The sequence below is a fragment of the Scyliorhinus torazame genome, chromosome 5 (genome assembly GCF_047496885.1).
Source record: "Scyliorhinus torazame isolate Kashiwa2021f chromosome 5, sScyTor2.1, whole genome shotgun sequence".
Classification (NCBI taxonomy): Eukaryota; Metazoa; Chordata; class Chondrichthyes; order Carcharhiniformes; family Scyliorhinidae; genus Scyliorhinus; species Scyliorhinus torazame.
Window position 1 is genome coordinate 258,437,321 of NC_092711.1, and position 20,212 is coordinate 258,457,532.

The 20,212-nt window shown below is 49.1% G+C and overlaps 1 protein-coding gene and 1 long non-coding RNA gene across 4 annotated transcripts in view; one reads left to right on the plus strand and one right to left on the minus strand.

The window, feature by feature from the left end:
• arhgap36 (Rho GTPase activating protein 36) overlaps positions 1-20,212 on the minus strand; it is a 357,338-nt gene that overhangs the window by 192,167 nt on the left and 144,959 nt on the right. The window contains exon 1 of one of the 3 annotated variants that reach the window (XM_072505420.1): positions 7,668-7,839. The exons of the other annotated variants lie outside the window; for them this stretch is intronic. The gene's annotated coding sequence lies outside the window, so the exon portion shown is untranslated. Of the gene's footprint in view, positions 1-7,667; positions 7,840-20,212 lie in introns of those variants that run through there. 3 annotated transcript variants of the gene reach the window in all.
• Positions 1-20,212, plus strand: part of LOC140421074 (uncharacterized) — a 181,780-nt gene that overhangs the window by 16,804 nt on the left and 144,764 nt on the right. The window lies entirely within an intron of this gene.

Genomic DNA, 20,212 nt, shown 5'->3' on the forward strand with positions numbered 1-20,212 from the left:
TGAGCTCCGGGGGCGGGAAATCTTTGGAAGGGATAGTCTTCTGGACCGAATGTGGTCTACATGTTTGCGCTGGAGACGACCCTGGGCTTGCACCTGGTAAGATATAGGGCCCGTTTGGCGAAAGATTACGCCAGGAACCCACTGGGTACCACCAGCAAAATTCCGAACGAACACTGGGTCACCGGGCACAAACTGCCGAATCGGCCGATGCCAAGAAAAACCCTGTCCCTGCCGTTCTTGTGTGCGGCGTACTTTTGCGCCAATGTCCGGGAAAACCATACTAAGCTGGGTGCGAAGTCTCCGGCCCATTAGGAGTTCTGCGGGAGCTACCCCAGTCACCGTATGGGGGGTGGTCCTATACGAAAACAAAAAGCGAGCCAGTCTCGTGTCCATTGATCCGGAAGACTGCTTCTTTAGGCCTCGTTTGAATGTCTGCACTGCGCGCTCTGCCAACCCATTTGAAGCCGGTAAGGGGCAGTGCTGATATGGCGTATGCCGGTCATTTTCATGAACCTCGCAAACTCCTCACTCGTGAATGGAGTGCCGTTATCCGTGACCAGCACCTCGGGGAGGCCATGCGTACTAAAAGACAAACGCATCTTCTCAATTGTTGCGCAGGACATTGTGCCCAGCATCTTATGCACCTCTAGCCATTTAGACTGGGCGTCGATTAATAGAGGGAACATGGATCCTTGAAAAGGGCCTGTGAAATCTGCATGCAAGCGTGCCCAAGGCTGCCCTGGCCATTCCCAGTGATGTAGGGGCGCGGCCAGCGGAAGCTTCTGATGCTCCTGGCAAATGGAGCAGTTTTGGGCCACCTTCTCAATGTCGGTGTCGAGGCCTGGCCACCAGACATAACTCCGGGCCAACATTTTCATTTTGGTCACACCTGGATGCCCATTGTGCAAGTCTCTTCGTATCAGCTCCTGTCCTTTTTCCGGGACAATCACACCGTCCCCCACAAGAGGATGCCGTCTTCCACGCTGAATTCTGAAAGCTTGGAGGAAAATGCCCGCAACTCGCTTGGGAGCTGTCTATGCTGCCCACCATACAGGACTATGTGCCGAACCTTTGACAGGACTGGCTCCATCTGGGTCTACTCACGGACCTGTGATGCCGTGACAGGCAAGGGGCGTCATTCTCCGACCCCCCCGCCGGGTCGGAGAATGGCCGTTGGCCACCGTGAATCCCGCCTCCGGTACCGGAGATTGGGCGGGGGCGGGAATCGGGCCGCGCCGGTTGGCGGGATCCCCCCGTTCAATTCTCCGGCCCGGATGGGCCGAAGTCCCGCCTAGAAATTGCCTGTCCCGCCGGCGTAAATCAAACCTGGTATTTACCGGCGGGACCAGGCGGCATGGGCGGGATCCGGGGTCCTGGGGGGGGGGGCGCGGGGCGATCTGACCCCGGGGGGTGCCCCCACGGTGGCCTGGCCCGCGATCGGGGCCCACCGATCCGCAGGCAGGCCTGTGCCGTGGGGGCACTCATTCCCTTCCACCTCCGCTACGGCCTCCACCATGGCGGAGGCGGAAGAGACTCTCCCCACTGCGCATGCGCGGGAAACTTTCAGCGGCCGCTGACGCTCCCGCGCATGCGCCGGGAAACTGTCAGCGGCCGCTGACGCTCCCGCGCATGCGCCGCATTTCCGCGCCAGCTGGCGGGGAAACAAACGCCATTTCCGCCAGCTGGCGGGGCGGAAATCCCTCCGGCGTCGGCCTAGCCCCTCAATGTTGGGGCTAGGCCGCCAAAGATGCGGAGCATTCCGCACCTTTGGGCCGGCGCGATGCCCGTCTGATTGGCACCGTCTTTGGCGCCAGTCGGTGGACATCGCGCCGTTGGGGGAGAATTTCGCCCAAGGTGTCCATAAAATTTAGGGTTGCAACCACCTCACCGGTCGTGGGGGTCGACATGGGGCTGGTTGATAAAGGCAATCGGCTCAGTGCGTCGGCATTCGCTATCTGCGTTCCTGGTTTGTGCTCCAGAGAATACTCATATGCAGTAAGCAACAAAGCCCAGCGCTGGATCCGTGCGGAAGCAATGGGCGGTATTGGCTTATCCTCTCTGAAAAGTCCCAGCAGAGGCTTACGATCAGTCACAATAGTGAAATGGCGGCCATACACGTACTGGTGGAAGCGTTTCACCGCAAAAACCACTCCCAGGCCCTCCTTCTCGATCTGCGTGTACTTTTTCTCTGCTGCAGTCAATGTGCGGAAGGCGAAAGCTATCGGCCGCTCAGCCCCGTTCTCCATCATGTGGGACAGGACGGCCCCAATAGCATCAGATGTGATGAGCAAAGGCTTTCCAGGATCATAATGGGTTAGTAACCCAGACGACAACAATTGTTGCTTTACCCGCCGGAAAGCGGTTTCTTGCGGCTGACCCCAAACCCAGGTGTGATTTTTCTTTAGCAGAAGGTGCAACGGGACCAGCGTAGTTGCCAGATTGGGGAGGAACTTCCCGTAATAGTTTACGAGACCAAGAAAAGAACGAAGATGCGAAGTGTCAGTCGGGGTGGGGACCTGTTGAATCGCGCGCACCTTCTCTGCGACGGGGTGCAAACGTTCGCGGTCCACCCGATAACCTAGGTAGACTACTTCCTTTGCCTGAAATACGCACTTTGTGCGACGTAAACGGACTCCAGCCTCCGAAAAGCGTCTAAGGACAGCCTCCAGATTTTCCAAATGTTCCTGCTCCGACGTCCCTGTAATCAAAACGTCATCTAAGTAGACAGCGCCACGCGGTAAACCTCTCAAAATGCCCTCCATAACACGTTGAAAAATAGCGCAGGCAGAGGATACTCCAAAGGGCAACCGTGTATATTCATACAGGCCCCGATGTGTATTAATCGTTACATATGGTCGGGAGGCAGTGTCCAGCTCCAACTGTAGGTAGGCATGACTCATATCTAATTTTGTGATGAGAGTCCACCTGCAAGACTTGCGTAGAGATCCTCTATGCGAGGCATTGGATATCGGTCAAGTCGGGAAGCCGTATTCACTGTAAGTTTATAGTCGCCACACAAGCGAACTGTGGCATCTGGCTTCATTACAGGTACAATTGGTGCTGCCCAGTCAGCGAAACGGACGGGCTTGATAATACCCAAAGTCTCCAAACGAGTGGGCTCCCCTTCTACCTTCTCGAGCAAGGCGCGCCCGGAAATAGTGCGGCGTGGCTCCTGGGTCGACTTGGATATGGGCTACGGCCCCTTTTATTTTCCCCAAACTGGGCTGGAATACATCTGAGTATCGTCCTAGCACCTCAGTCTACCCTCCAGAAACTGTTTGGAGGATGTGCTGCCATTGCAACCGCAAATGGCGCAACCAGTCCCGACCCAACAGGCTGGGCCCATGGCCGCGCACCACGATAAGTGGGAAACACCCCTCCTGGCGTCCATAAACAACAGGGCTCATTGTAGTTCCTGCAATGTCCAGTGGTTCCCCCGTGTAGGTGGCCAACCTGGCCTGTGAGTCGGTTAATTTAAGGTCTGTATACCCTGCTTGATGCGGTCGAATGTCCTCTGGGCGATCACGGAGACCGCTGCACCAGTGTCCAACTCCATCTCAAGCGGGTGACTATTGATCTGTACTGTCACCTTAATGGGGGCCACACGGGGAGCTGCGACACAATGCAGCTGCAGGCAGTCGTCCTCCGTCTCCACGTCCTCTGGAGTAGTTGCCGCAGGTTCATCCACATGGAAGGTACGGCCCCTGGGCTGGTCCCGGTTTCGGTTGGACCGACGGCGCCTCTGGCGCCCCCAGGACCGGCGTCCGCGACGGGGTCGGCGCCTACAAGTCTGACACGGACATGGCTCCTCATCCATTGGTCCTAGAGAAGGCTCCCTTCGGGCAGGAATGTCCGACGGCCACTGGCGTCGATCCGGACGTCGCCTCGCCCAAGGTACCGCAGGAGTGCGGGGGGACGTTTTCAGACGGAAGGGGTTGCGCCCCAAGCCATGCACCTCCATTCCCTGTAGCTCCTGCACTCCTCGTTCTGCGTGCTCTCGGGACAATACTATTTGAATGGCCTGTTGAAAAGTCAATGTTGGCTCAGCTAACAACTTTCTCTGGGTGGTCGCATTGTTAACACCGCAAACCAAACGGTCGTGTAACATTTCTGACAAAGTCTCACCATAGTCACGGTACTCCGCAATCCTGCGTAGCCTGGATAGAAAGTTGGCAAGGGATTCTCCTGGGGTCCTCTCAGCAGTATTAAACCGGTAACGCTGGACTATCATGGACGGGGTTGGGTTAAAATGTTGCCCCACTAAATTCACAAGTTCATCAAACGTTTTGGTGTCCGGCGCAGCTGGATACGTAAGGCTCCTAATCACCCCAAACGTATGCGGGCCGCAGGCGGTGAGCAATATGACCACCTGCCGCTCATTTTCGGTGATATTGTTTGCCCGGAAATAGTAACGCATCCATTGTGCGTACTGGTTCCAGCTTTCCAGCGCAGCATCAAAAACATCCAAACGTCCATACAGAGGCATGGTATAATAGAAAACAACTTCCAACCTGTATCCAACAAAAATCCAGGGAGGTGGCTTCAGCAGTGTAGACAGCTATTCACTTTAACCCTCATCGCCAGTTTTGTGAGGGCCACGAAGAATCCAGCACGAGTTTTAAGGACACAAAGTAATAACATTTATTTACAATAACACATATATATATATAACAGCAGCAACATCCCTTGCTGCACACTCCTTCCTGCTGGTTCCAAACTGGCCAGCTTTATTTATACATGGAGTTTACTAATGGTTTCTCAGCCCCCCTCATTGGGGAAGCTCATACTCCCACAGGATTGTGCGATTGTTATTAGTCCCCAGCCAATGGTAAGCAGGCAGGTTATAACGCATTTGCTTTCTACCTTTCCAACCAAAGTCGACACGGAATTTCTTATTTAAGCATGGGCTGTTAATCACGGGAAATAATTAAGTTGGACAACTTCTATTTGTATTTGTTCCAAACGTTTTGATGGTAGAAGAAGGCTGTGTACTTAGCCCCCTCCTTTACTCCCTGTACACATACGACTGCGTGGCAAAATTTGGTTCCAACTCCCTCTACAAATTTGCTGACGATACGTCCATAGTGGGCTGGATCTCGAATAACGACGAGTCAGTATACAGGAGGGAGATAGAGAACCTAGTGGAGTGGTGCAGCGACAACAATCTCTCCCTCAATGCCAGCAAAACTAAAGAGCTGGTCATTGACTTCAGGAAGCAAAGTACTGTACACACCCGTGTCAGCATCAACGGTGCCGAGGTGGAGATGGTTAGCAGTTTCAAATTCCTAGGGGTGCACATCTCCAAAAATCTGTCCTGGTCCACCCACGTCGACGCTACCACCAAGAAAGCACAACAGCGCCTATACTTCCTCAGGAAACTAAGGAAATTCGGCATGTCCACATGAATGGCAGCACGGTAGCATTGTGGATAGCACAATTGCTTCACAGCTCCAGGGTCCCAGGTTCGATTCCGGCTTGGGTCACTGTCTGTGCGGAGTCTGCACATCCTCCCCGTGTGTGCGTGGGTTTCCTCCGGGTGCTCCAGTTTCCTCCCACAGTCCAAAGATGTGCAGGTTAGGTAGATTGGCCATGATAAATTGCCCTGAGTGTCCAAAATTGCCCTTAGTGTTGGGTGGGGTTACTGGGTTATGGGGATAGGGTGGAGGTGTTGACCTTGGGTAGGGTGCTCTTTCCAAGAGCCGGTGCAGACTCGATGGGCCGAATGGCCTCCTTCTGCACTGTAAATTCTATGTAAATTCTATGATAATTAACCCTTACCAACTTTTACAGAGGCACCATATAAAGCATCCTATCCAGCTGCATCACAGCCTGGTATGGCAACTGCTCGGCCCAGAACCCCAAGAAACTTCAGAGAGTCGTGAACACCGCCCAGTCCATCACACGAACCTGCCTCTCATCCATTGACTCTATCTACACTTCCCGCTGCCTGGGGAAAGTGGGCAGCAGAATTAAAGACTCCTCCCATCCGGCTTACTCGCTCTTCCATCTTCTTTCATCGGGCAGGAGATACAGAGGTCTGAGAACACGCACGAACAGACTCAAATACAGCCTCTTCCCTGCTGTTACCAGCCTCCTAAATGACCCTCTTATGGACTGACCTCATTAACACTACACCCTGTATGCTTCATCCGATGCCGGTGCTTATGTAGTTACATTGTATACCTTGTGTTGCCCTATTATGTATTTTCTTTTATTCCCTTTTTTTCCCATGTACTTAATGATCTGTTGAGCTGCTCGCAGAAAAATACTTTTCACTGTACCTCGGTACACGTAACAATAAACAAATTCAAATCCAATCCAATCCAATCCAATATTTGGAGTGATCCTATAATATGCTGGAGCTCGTGGTACTGAACCATCAGTCCTCTTTACACTACAGACTGAATCAGTAATATGCCCATTTGTTTGAGAGTTGCAATGACAGATTTCATTTTGTGCTGCTCGATATACCCAATATTTTATTGCCTTATTCAAAGTCATCTGAATGCGTCACTCTCCTGACACTCGGATTCTATCGAGAACTTCGTATTGATAAAGGAAAAATGACTATTGTGGGAGTAAAGCACCATTACATTAAATCACACTGCTGCCACACATACATATCATTGCCAGAAAGAACAGTAACTAATGCCAACAGCTCTGGCGGTAAAAGGGAAAACCTATGGTGACACTCTCCTCAGGCAGCAGCAGCTCCACCTCACTTGTGTAGCAAGGTTCAAGCTTCCACATTGCCAATTTTCTCACTGATTTGACATTGACCTACTTTCCCTCTTCTTTCTCTTTCTTAATTTTAATTGGGTGATTAAAATGCTTTGGGTCATTTTCCTACATTTATAAATGCAAGTTGCTGTTGGATTCTGGTCATGTTAGGTTGTGCTGAATAATGTGGAAAACTTGTTCTAATCAGAGCAAAAGCATCGTCCAACTCTCCCATGTTTACTCTAATGAAACTGGCTCACTTAATCTTCAAGTGCATTTGCAAAAGTACATTTACACAAGTATATTACGCTTGTTTATTGCTGAAATGTAAGGGCATTTAATCCAGGCAGCGCAGCTAACAGAGGAGCCTGATACTTCTATCAGACTCCTTTAACATAAAAATTGCAATGACACTACCATTGAAGCCTTTGATCACATCATAATGCTGTCAATGAAGCCAGGGTTGATGGAAAAGTGTGGGGAGAAATGTGCAGAGTGCAATCTTAGCTTCTCAGGATCACTGTGTGAGAGTAGATATCAGTAAAGCCTTTGAGACCGTAACATTTTAGTACAACAATTGTTTCTGTTTCCACTAGATTTTAATATAGCTCTGTCATGCACAAACAAACTGAAAACTACACCCACTGGGGCTATAAGTTTCATAGACTTTTATTTCCAACAAAATCAGACTGCTGAAAAACCCTCAGAATTAAAGGCTGTCACACCGTTAACTTATCTTAACCTTATTTACATTTGACTATAGAAAGGTGCAAATGCAATTCACATAGTATGTTGGAATAAATATGGTAACCATCCTTCACCAACAAAATTCAGCAGCATAAATTAATGCTTTAGCAGTTGTGTTAACTTCAAAGGAAACAGACTTCATCAAATTAACCTATGAGACAATAAAACGTGACATTTACAAGTCTCACATCAGTACTTACTGTGAATGCCTTGATATCTGTATCTGAGATGCTGACAACAGTTCAAACAAAATGCCTTATCTCTCTTTCTGCAGCCAGAATGCTCATGGATCTCATTCACTTCATTTGGTGCTCAGGGCTGCTGTTGCAAAATGAGTGTGTCTGTGCATGTGACCGAGAGAGATAGTGTGAGAGAGAGAGAGCTGCAGGGAAAATATCCCTAAAAAAACTGTTCTTTCCATTTGCATTAATCACTAATGTTTATACAGGCCGGGAATGTGACCAGCTTCCCGTCCATCTGTGGGAGTTTGAGAGGTCCTGAAAAGGGTGCAACTTGCCAAAAAGCATTCTCCAGATAGACAGGGAGAATCAGAATATGGAGTGAGAGCTTGTATATGGGTGAGGGAGAACACATTCGCAGTACATAGTTAAATGATCCACTGACAGAAAAGGAGACTGCAGTAAGCGTCAACTAAAAATTACACAAACCATTATCTGCTATAAAACAGAGAGACCCAAAGGACAAATGAACAAGCCTCTTAATATCTTTCTGTCCAAAGCTTTTACGTAAAGCTCAGTAATAACCTCGATCAGCAGTCGTCAGTTAAAAACATCTCTGCGAATGCATTAGTCATTCACTGCCTTTATTATACATAGAGAGAATGATTCTTCTCTGCACTCTCATTTTATTCTTTGATGAATGCTGAATGGCTTCGATTACTGTATTATCAGAGACAGCCTCAGGTACTAAGAGCAGCTGACTGCAGAAGGCAGCAAAACTTGCTGGTGAATTTTGAGTTCATTTTTCAGCATTTAAAATGGAAGATTTGAATTTCGTAACTCAATCTGCCAGAAGTCCCAGGTGTGAAGCCCATGGCATCAAATAGGTGTACTAGTATTGTTCTGTGTAAATCTGGTGCCGCCATTAAAAAGTTTGTATAAGTGAATATTGGCTGAAAACCAAATTGAGCTTGGTTATCATTCCCCATTCCTTAACTAAACAATTTGTCAACATTCAGTGTATGGGTTCAGCCACGAAGAAGGGTCTCGAGATGAAATGAAATGAAAATCGCTTATTGTCACAAGTAGGCTTCAATGAAGTTACTGTGAAAAGCCCCAAGTCGCCACATTCCGGCGCCTGTTCGGGGATCAAGTATAGTCTTACTTCTATAGGACTAGCTGCCTATACGGACAGCATGGTAGCACAATGGTTAGCACTGTTGCTTCACAGCACCAGAGTCCCAGGTTCGATTCCCGGCTTGGGTCACTATCGGTGCGGAATCTGCACGTTCTCCCTGTGTCTGCGTGGGTTTCCTCTGGGTACTCCGGTTTCCTCCCACACGTCCCGAAAGACGTGCTGCTAGATAATTTGGACATCCTGAATTCTCCCTCAGTGTACCCGAACAGGTGCCACAGTGTGGTGACTAGGGGCTTTTCACAATAAGTTCGTTGCAGTGTTAATGTAAGCTTACTTGTGACAATAATAATAATTATTATTATTATTAAGAGCAGAGTGCGGCAAATAAAATACAAATTTGAGCCTTCTTAGTCCAGGATTGATGATACAGAATTCTCCACATGTTATTGGATGGTCATGTATTAGGACAGGTATTGGATTTCTTGTCAAAGCCTCTTCAGGTAGCATGGCAGCACAGTGGTTAGCACTGTTGCCAACAGCGTCAGGGTCCCATGTTCGATTCCCGCTTGGGTCACTGTCTGTGCGGAGTCTGCACATTCTCCCCGTGTCTGCGTGGCTTTCCTCCGAGTGCTCCGTTTTCCTCCCACAAGTCCCAAAAGACGTGCTTGTTAGGTGAATTGGACGTTAGATGAATTGGACATTCTGAATTCTCCCTCAGTGTACCCGAAAGGCGCCGGAGTGTGGCGACTAGTGGATTTTCACAGTAACTTCATTGCAGCGCTAATGTAAGCCTACTTGTGACAATAATAAAGATTATTATTATTAGTTTTTCTGGAGCTGTTAAATTGCTGTTGCTATTAATTCTCCCTGTATGGTTCCATCTATCCTCCCAAACTGTCCGCAGTCCATTTCACCCTGTCCCATTCCCCCCCCACCAAATAAAATATATTCCAAATCATTCCAGCTTATCTGATTATTCCAATCTTCAAAACTGACCCAATGCCCCCCAAATATATCAACCCCGCCATTGTGCAACTGTCCTTGATTATACCAGACAATTTCTGTCTGTTACAATGCACCAACTGCCAGATCAAATGCAGCATAAACTCAAGCAACAGATACAAGATGAACGTGCTTAGAGTTCAGAAAGCACATCAAACCAGACTCTTGTGGATATTTTACCAGAAAATGTGGCCCTATAAAATTATTTTATTAAAAACTATCCTTGAAATATCTCATCTGGTGATCTTGGGAGTATTTTGTCTTTGCCCTCCGTGTCAGTGTTGCAATTCTGATCAGAAAATAATTTCAGAACACATCAGCCTAATGCACCAAGTTTTGCATAATAATTAATTACTTGGTTTCAATATGACAAAGGAACAGTGTGCCTGCAAAAAATAAAACTTCAAACATTTTAAAAGAGGAACATGGAAGACTTGCAGCAGTGAATTAAGAGTCGGTAGTGATGTGTTGGGTGCTCGGGATCCGTGGAACACATACAGGCCACCAACACTTAAAATAGTGCAACACTATTTTATTAAGTCAGAAACTGTTGAACATACTTTCACTGTGGGTTAACACGATATTAGATTGAACTAAAGACCTATGCCTTGTCCTAACCAGTCTATGCACTCAGCACATGGTGAAGATCTGTGCTGCAAGCTGTAAGCTCTGCTCTACTAGGAGGCTGCATCTCAAATGAGCGGGAACTCTGATGCCCCCTGTCTTTATAGTGCATGTGCTCTAACTGGTGATTGGCTGCGGTGTTGTGTGTGTTGATTGGTCCCGCTGTGTGTCCATCAGTGTGTGTATGTCTGCACCATGATATACTGGTGTATATTATGACAGGTAGCTGACCCTTACAAACCAGGAAGGTCCAATGCTAATTTATCTGCTGTCAGCTGGAACTGCAATTGAGTTAGGGAAGGGAAATATGGGACGGGATTCATCGTTCACCAACGTCGATTTTGTAATCTGCGATCGGGCGGAGAATTCCTTCTGACGGCGAAGTCGGGGGTGGCACTTGTTTGACGCAGGTTTTGTATCCTCCGCCCTCTCCAAAATGGAGTTATTGCATCGTGCACCGTTGGAATGCTCCGCCCCCGATTGGCAGATTTCACGACCGCGCGGTTGACGTGTGGTTTCAGCATTCGGGAATCCGGCATGGTGGCTGTGGACTGTGTCCAGAGACACAATAGTCAGACGGGAACCGTGCTGCTAGCCGGGGGAGGGAGGCTTCCACGAGGGCTGGGGGAACTGGTGGGGGGTGGCCAGGGGAGCACTACCTGGCAGGTCCGGTCCGCCCACGTCCGGCGCCATGTTTTGCAGCGCGACCGCTGCAGGTCGTCGCTATGCGCATGCACGGCCACAGACCCGGCCATTCTCCAGTCATTTATATCATGGTAGCCGGGTGTTTTACTCGGCACGGCTACTAGCCCCTCCTCAGTCACAGGATCGGTGCGGGATTGTCGCCGATTTCTTTGCCGTACAACGCCACAGTTACTCTTCACTTAGTTTCAAAAACGGTGAATCCAGCCCATTGCCTTAATCTCACACTGATTGCTATTCAGCAATATCTAATGGAAGTGTCCATGTGTGGACTTCATTTTTGGTAAGGATTAGGATTCAATGCTTAACTAACCTGCTAACCGTGCACGGATATTTCAAACATGAATGAATACAGGTTAACAGGGGTAAGGCAGGGTCACTTGTGCCAGAAGGAGTATATATAAGGGACAGAATTCTCCCATTTTGAGACTAGGTGATGCTGGCAGGGACTATCCTTTCAAACAGAATAGCGCTATCCTGCGTCAGATTTAGTGCTTGGTGGAACCTCAATTATGCATACGTAGATTTCCTTCTGAATCTCCACCAGTCCAGCACACCACACACATCACTCTCTCCAGCACAGCTGCCTTCACCAGACAAGGCAGGATGTCAGCAATCTACAGGGTTAAAGGCTATCAGCTTCAAGAAGAAGGCAGCAGCAGCTTTCAGTGCCAATGCCTTCGAGGCTTTTATTCAGATAGTGTGGGCCCAAGAAAGCACACTAACCTCACCTCTCAGGCCTGGGAGGCCATTGCCCAGAAGGTCAGCGCAGCTGTCACCTGTCCATGAGGCGCCGTCCTGTGCAAGAAGTGAATGAATGATCTCATCCGCCCCACCAGGGTAATTCCTCTCTCAATTCTCCACTATCAAACTCTCAGCGTGGCATCATGTCCTCAGAACAGCCACTCTCTTCACAGATCTCACACATCCATTAGCATGGTTCACAGATGGGATGGTGGTGTTGATAAAGTCAAGTTGAGAGAGTAAGTGTTGATATGTGTCTTATTGCTCTGTCCTTTCTGGGTAGAACACACCACACACAAGGAACCTGTATTTCACTCAACATCTGCTCCATGCCCTCTAATTACAAATCTTTCTTTTGTCTCCATACAACCCAAACATGCAAACAACAAGTGAGAGCGAGCCCAGACCAGGGAGGGATGGTAGAGATACTCACCCATAGCAAGTTCAAGGAGGCAGAGCACCCGGGCGAGGACAGGGATCACTCCTGTGGCAATGCAAAGCTTGACCTTTCCCAACAACCTAGTATTGATCTCAGCAAATCCTGCAAATCACACTAAGTGCCATGTACTCAGAAATAGCTTCAGCTCATCCACTACTTCTTTTTGTAGGTACCAGTAGGGCACAGCCAGCTAGCCAGCCCAGCAGCTCCCCAAGGGCCCTGAAACAAGTCTGAGGATGAGACATCTCAGGAAGAACTGTCCCAACGCTTACCCGCAGCCTCCACCAGTGCAGAGACACACACCTCAGTGGGGCATAGTTCTGGATTAGACTGGGGTCACTTTCTGGAGAACACTTCGCGGACACGTCTGCACAGCAGTTGGAGGCAGGGACAGCCCAGGCCTCAGGCACTCAGAGCGGTGATGGAGACCAACTAGCCACTCAGTCCCTGTCAGATGGAGAGCTTCTGGAAGTGGCTGTCAGCTCACTGGTGGAGATGCAAAAGGAGGCAGTGGAACATTGGGCAGAGCTGCAGCAGTCACTCAGCAGACTAGAGCACATGATAGAGAAATCCCTCCACATTCTGTCTGATGTCATGTCTCTGACATGCGAGCACCTCAAGGCCACCTTGGGAAGGTTGGCGACCACACTGGAGATTTTAGACCAGCAGGCCCTGCCGGAGTTGCGCTTGGCCCTACACTCTCATCGCCACACATTCTGGTGGGCACAATCAGCATGTAGGCCATATGGGGACAAGGCATCATGACCTCCCTCTTGGTGCCCTATCGCCTCCAGGAGTCATGCCCAAGTCTTCTGCCACCCAAAGCAAGGATGAACCCCAGGGGCCTATTCTAACCCAAGTTAGAAACCCCAGGGGACCTCCATTCAGGATATTCCAAGGGTGGGTGGAACTGCTCCCAGTCCCCTCTGCCTGTGCCCGCACAAGCTGCTGAGGATGCGTTTGCCCCCTGAGCAGAAGACCCTGATGAGGCTGAGGCCCCCCAGGCCTTGAGTCACCAAAGGACAACGGCCAAGATCATCATAGTCAGTATCAAGATATAACAGTCAGCAAGCTGCCTCCACCCCTGCTGCAGATGTCAGGGCTGCACCAAGGTGTAGTGGAAGAGCTAAGAAAGTTAAAAAGTTTTGATGTCACCTCAGGGTCATGGGTGCTCTTTCACTGTGAATAAATTACACTTTTTGAAAACCATTCCCCGGGTTTGTGAATGTAATGGTCAGACAAAAGAATCTTGGTTTGGACCTCTTATTCTGAGGTTCAGCCTTCCTTACACCCTTTTAAGATTAACATTCATGTGATGCCAACCTCAGTGAAACTTGTTACTGGACCCTTGTGTAATATCATGGAGATGTGTGTAATTCTTTATTCGGAGTGTATGATGGTTCAGTTCTCAACCCTTAGTCCTCAAGAGATAGCAGTGGTTAATGAGGGCTCATCAGACATGTGACTCTCTGCACATCTGGGTTTCCTAACTGATAGTGTCACAAACCAAGACGCACAAATCAAGACGCACACTTTTGGATGAATGCCCTATGCTTGACCCGCACTTCCTTCGCAACAGTGCTTGCATCATTACATGGTTTAAGAAACATCTAGCCTCGAATGACATCACTGCAGGTCACCGATGACCACAGCTAAAATCTGACCCTAATGAGTCGTGAGCACTCGAGGCCCAACTGTGAATGCAGGATCCATCCTCTCAGCGATGGTTTAGTTATTCCTTCAGAGATGCCAAATTGACTTGGAGGGTTAGAGGAGATGTCTCCTGATGATCGGATTTAGTTTTACCCCTTTGAACCTTTCAGCTATGAGGGTATCATGGGCATACCTCCCATGTCTCCCTTCCTCCATGACATCATAGCGCTCAGATTGTCCCTCAGCATCCCCCTGGGCTTCTTGCACCTCCTTATCATAATCTTCTAAGTGGCATTATCAGCATGACCCCTTTCCTCAGGCTGGGGTTTGAGGGCGATGCACTTTAGTCATGAGCCAGTGTTTAAGTAGGTAGCCCTTATCTCTGAACAGCCATCCCTGCAGACGTTCTGGCCTTAGCATTATTGTCATTTACTGTGCAGCTTTTCCAAATTTTTGCTTTTTTAAAAATAAATTGAAAGGACCCAATTATTTTTGTTCCAATTAAGGGACAATTTAGCGTGGCCAATCCACCTAACCAGCACATCTTTTGGGTTGTGGGGCGCAACCCATGCAGACAGGGGGATAATGTGCAAACTCCACATGGACAGTGACCCAGGGCTGGGATTTGAACCCAGGTCCTCAGCGCCATAGTCCCAGTGCTAACCACTGCGACACCGTGCTGCCCAGCTTCTCCAAATTTGACAAGAGATTATTGAGTTGTGCCGATCTCTTTTAAAGAGCAAATTTTGAAATCTGGCTTGCTCTTGCTCCCTGGGCAACGGGCTTTGTGTCCTGTGTAATTGGCTTGGACCCTGTCCACTGTGACAGCACTGTTGAGATTCTGGTCCTATACCTTTATTACACAATTAATTTCCATCCTCCCTCCCTCCCTGTCCATGTGCCTCCAGTAGCCTCACAATGCGCAGGAAGAGATGCCACTTGTTATTCTCCTGCCTCACACTAATTCTGGATCCTATCATTGTGGTGGTGGACACTGACACACTCTCCACCTGAGCCTATTACCTGTCTCACAGGGACCTGTACCCTCCCTTTTTGGAGGCTGTGTGCACTGTCACTCATCGAGGTTACCCCCCCCCCCCGCCCCACCCACTCTCCCGTGAGATCTTCACATGTCTCCCTACTGTACTATGTGCTTCCGATCTATAGGCTGAAGGTAATCCCTGTGACCATCACCAATGCTCTTTACAACCCAGTACAGAGCTCGCCATGCCCAGGGACACCAACTACAGGCCAGCCCTGCACATCAAACTGAACATTTGTCCTGTGGATCACACAGCCTTTGCTCTTCCCTGCAGCTGGGGTACACCATGCTTCCAATGATTTCTCCTGCTGAATGGTCGCTCCTTTTTTGTACTGTCTCCTATCTCTGACCTTGGACTGTGAGGTCCACATAGCTGCTGAACTGCTTGTCATCTGTGAGTCCTTTCCATTTCATTGCAGGAGTGCTGCACTCTCTGACTCCCGTCTGCTGGCCCCTGAACTTAACCAGGAACCATGAGATAGATTCCGTTTAAAAAAGGACTATGAATAACAGTAATCTTCACAAAGCACTGAAGCCCCGACCTGTTTGTTTAGTGTTCATGCGAACATTCCTAATGCACTACCCCAGAATCTGCAGTCTGGGTGCATCGCCTTCCAGTAGTACATGTGCCATCCCTTAGACTCCCTTGTTCACATATCATGCAGCCTTGTCAGGGTCAAGCTCTCTCTCCTTCCTCTTCCTTCTGCCTTCCGTTGTCCATCTTATTCATCTACCAGTTTTCCCCTCTGCCTGTCATCATGAGCCTTTGGCCTTAACCCACCCCCGCCTTACACAGCCCTCCTTCCACATTGTCCCAGAGTATTTGCCCTTCCTGTACCCCATTCTATACACAGCCCGCATTCCACATTGCTATCCTTACCTTCATCTGTCTACCCCAACTCCCTTCCCTCACCTCATAGCCCACTCCCGTCGAACTTCGGACCTTTGTTGTGTTGGCTGCAAGAGCCCAGCAGCACAGTGCTGCCAGATAGAAGCTGCTATGTGGCACTAGAAGGAAGGACACCCCTGTACTACCCAACCCCAGCGTAGTACTGACCTGAGACGGTGGCACAGGAGGATCTCTGGATCCAGTAGCATGGTGCTATCTATGGAGACCAGCTCAGCATGGAAAAAGAATGCAGGAATCGGTCTGACCCGGCAGACTGGTGAACAGCGGATCAGGGGCAGCGTAGCACCATGCCAGGTAGGCTTTGTTGCACACACCTTGAAGCTTCTGTAGACTAGCTTGTGCACGGCACTTTTTAGTAATCAACATACTTTTCCCATGACGTGACGAAGGATTGAACCCTGTTGGGATACCTGTGGGTGGCTGCTTTAATGAGCATTAACATGCCATTGGAAGAATTGCAACATGATTTTACGCTGGCAGATTTCCAAATTTTTGAGTTTGGCAGGTTACCCATGCCTTCCCGCCACTAAACCCTGCCGTGGGCAGGAACTGAGAATTCTGCACATTGAGTTCAGACTTTCATTAGACTAAAGGAGAAAATTTGGCAGGGGGAAAAGCGATCAGGAGAACAATCATTGCAGTTGCAAGTGTGCAATCTATTATGGAAGCCAAGCAACTGAGGTGTGCAACACAAATAAAAGCAAAATACTGCAGATGCTGGAATCTCAAATAAAAACTCAACAGGTCTGACAGCACCTTTGGAGAGAGAAACAGAATGTCAAGTCCAACATGATTCCTCTGCTTCTCAGCATAAATGTTCTGTGATTTGATCAGATCAATTCTTCACCAAAGATCTGGAAGATCGAACAGCCTATTAGCCAGAAGAACTAGCTCAATTTGAAAGTTTTGCTCAATAATCAAACTAGGATAAACCTCAAAGACTTCAATATTGTGACTTTGCATCATAAGTAGACAAGTACAGTTCCATCTGATCTAGTTTCCAAACGTTGATGTTTGACCTTAGTGAGTTAGAATATTTTACTAATTGGCTACTGTGATTTCAGTGGAAGATCAGTGTTAACTCCAGAAAGACAAATAAGTTAAACAGATAAACAACCTTTGGCCAGAGATTGGGATAACACCTGACAAATTCCCAATATGCCACCCAAAGGGTGAAGGTGAAAATTACCCAGAATGTTTCAGGATGCCAACTGTGCGTCCCACTATCAATTTGGTGGATTCAAGGACCACACTGTACTCCTGCAGACTTCTTCTTGAATACAACAGTGGTGTCAGAATCTGTGGCTACAGGACATATCCTAACCTCCACCCCCCAAAACAAAAGCCAGACCGGTGGCTTTTCAGTTTTTCAAATGAGACTGGCAAGATCAACAAATCATGCAAGTTACCATTATTTTGCATGATTCTGAACCTATGATCCAGACCACCTGCTTACCTCTGGAATTGTAGCACTTCCACACCATGAAGGGTCGATCAATTAGATTAGCCACGTATGTAGCCACAGAAGCACTGTCAATTACATGTAAGAATCCGGCCACATACTGAAAGTGCAAAGCTCTTTTTACTGTCACATGCTGAAATTGCAAAGCTCTTTCTTACACTTAATTGCTTTATATTGGGGATTTATGATGAAATTTGTCACCCGAACAAACATATGTAACGTGTTGAATAGAATTCTGAACTGAAATCGGGAGATGTGACTTGTTTCTCCTGTGCTTGCCTGGAAGAGGTCTGTCACATAAAAGCTTAAAGGAGCAGTAACCTTGGCAACTATTGACAGTTGCCCTGTACTGAAACCTTTGGCTCCAAGTGTGAGCACAAGAGTGTGCAGAGTTCAAGAATAATTTCCTTCGGGAATCTTTGTTGTTGCAGGCTATTACCTTTGGAACACTTCAACTTAGTCTGGCATAAAAATGCAATTTCAATAGTCTGCCATGCTGACTTTGCTCCACTTCTCAGAGGGAGCCAAGCTGAAAGGAATACCTGTAGCTGGACAATAGATTTCTAGCAATTACAGCTAGACAGTCACTGACAAAGGATGCAACAAATCTTCAAATAGCAATTAGAAAGCCTCCAACAAGCTTAAATGATTTTCTTTGTCCAACAAGATTCCACCAGTCCAGAAAGAACCAATTGCTTCAAGCCAACAATAACAATAATGACAAATAAGGACCCAAGTGAAGAGGACAGAGTCATGATATTCAGGTAAACATCATAGCACATACACACTGATGGACAGATCAACGGACCAATCAACACACACACAACACCACAGCCAATCACAGGCAAGAGCATACACAGTGCAAAACAGGGAACTTGACACTTCCCGCGCATTCCAGCAGGAGACAGCTCAGGGCACAGAGCTCATAGCAAACCACTCAGACATCCACCATGTGCTGAGTGCCACTACAAGATAGTATTAGGAATAGGTCCACAGATTCTAGGGTTATGATCGAACCTCAGTAACCAGTTTACCACTGTAAATAAATGTTAGCAATAAAACTGAGTTGTACCATTCGCAACCGTGTTGGTTCGTCTGTGTAGCAGAGTACCCAACACATCATAGTACCAGGAGTAACTGTGGGACCTACCTATGGATCCTCCGGAATCTGCCATCCTGCGCCATGGACACCGTCAGCACACTGCAGCCGCTATAAGTCGCTGGAAACCTCGGCGTTAATTGGAAGCTGTTCAAACAGCGCTTCCAGCTCTTCCTGGAAGCCAACGAAAAGGAGAGCGCTTCGGACACCAGAAAGATCACCATCCTCCTCTCCACGGCAGGTCAACATGCCATCCATGTCTACAACTCCCAGGTGTTCGCAGAAGGTGAGGACAAGACAAAGTACAAGACGGTCCTTCTCAAACTCGACCAACACTTCAACGTCGAAGTCAACGACAGTTTCGAGAGGTATCTGTTCCAGCAGCGCCTGCAGGGTAAGGATGAGCCCTTTCAATCCTTCCTTACGCATCTCCGTATCCTTGCCCAGTCCTGTGGTTACGACACCACCTCCGATTCCATGATTCGGGACCAGATCATTTTTGGAGTCACCTCGGGCACCCTACGCCAGCACCTCTTAAAAATAAAAGGCCTCACCCTAGCCTCCGCAATCGAAGCCTGTGTCCTGCACGAAAACGCGACTAGCCACTACTCCCAATTTCAGGCGGCCGAATCGGTGCGGCAGGGGTCCTACACGGCCGGATCGGCGAGGCAGGCGTCCTACGAGGCCGAACGGGTCCAGGCGATCGAGTTCCTCCCGGCCCGCGGCCCGGACAAGGGCGGCCATTTCGCGTGCTTTTCGAGGCCTCCCGCGTTTGTGCGTGCCAAAAACGCGTTGACACAGAGGGACGTGTTGCGCAGGCGCGCTCGACGCAAGACTGAACTGCGCATGCGCGGTGGCGCTACGAACGCCATGACGTCATGACGTGCGGCAACTGCGGAGCAGCACATTTAAAGCGGCAATGTCCTGCAAGGAACTGACAATGCCTCCGCTGTGGCAAGATGGCCACCTCGCTGCCTGCTGTCGAGCAGCTCAACCTGCCAATGTTCCCCAATTCCGACAACCTCGCAGGGACGTGCGGACCATTCAGCCTCCTTACTACGAGTCGTGCCCAGACGATATCCAGACCAGTGACACAGACGACCGGGACGCCTTCCGTGTTGCGGTCATTGATGGGAACCGGATGTTTCCAGCCAGGACCCACCAGCCGTTGCAAGTGAACACTGTCAATCCGGGTGATAAATGGTGTGCCACCCTAACGGTCAACCGATCACCGATAACATTCCGTCTGGACACTGGCGCCTCCGCCAACCTCATAGCATGGTCAGCCTTCTACGCCATGAAGGTCAGACCACCAATTCGGCCATCCCGTTGCAAGATGGTCGACTACAATGGGAACGTTATCCCGGATATGGGATCCTGCCAGCTACAGGTGACACACAACACACACACGGCCACACTCTCATTCGAGATAGTCGGATCATCAAAGGACTCCCTGCTAGGTGCACAGGCATGCAAGGTTCTCAACCTCGTGCAACGAGTCCACGCTCTGTCTCCAGAAGGCACATCTGACTTTCCGGATGCAGAATTCAGGGCACAGCTCCAATCGCTCCTCGCCCACAACCAGGAGGCATTCGAGAGCATGGGAACACTGCCCTACCCCTACAGAACTCAGCTCAAACTGGACGCCACCCCGGTCATTCACGCACCTCGCAGGGTCCCAGCGCCACTCAAAGACCGCCTCAAGCAGCAGCTGCAGGATCTCCAGGACCAAGGGGTGCTATCCCGGGTCA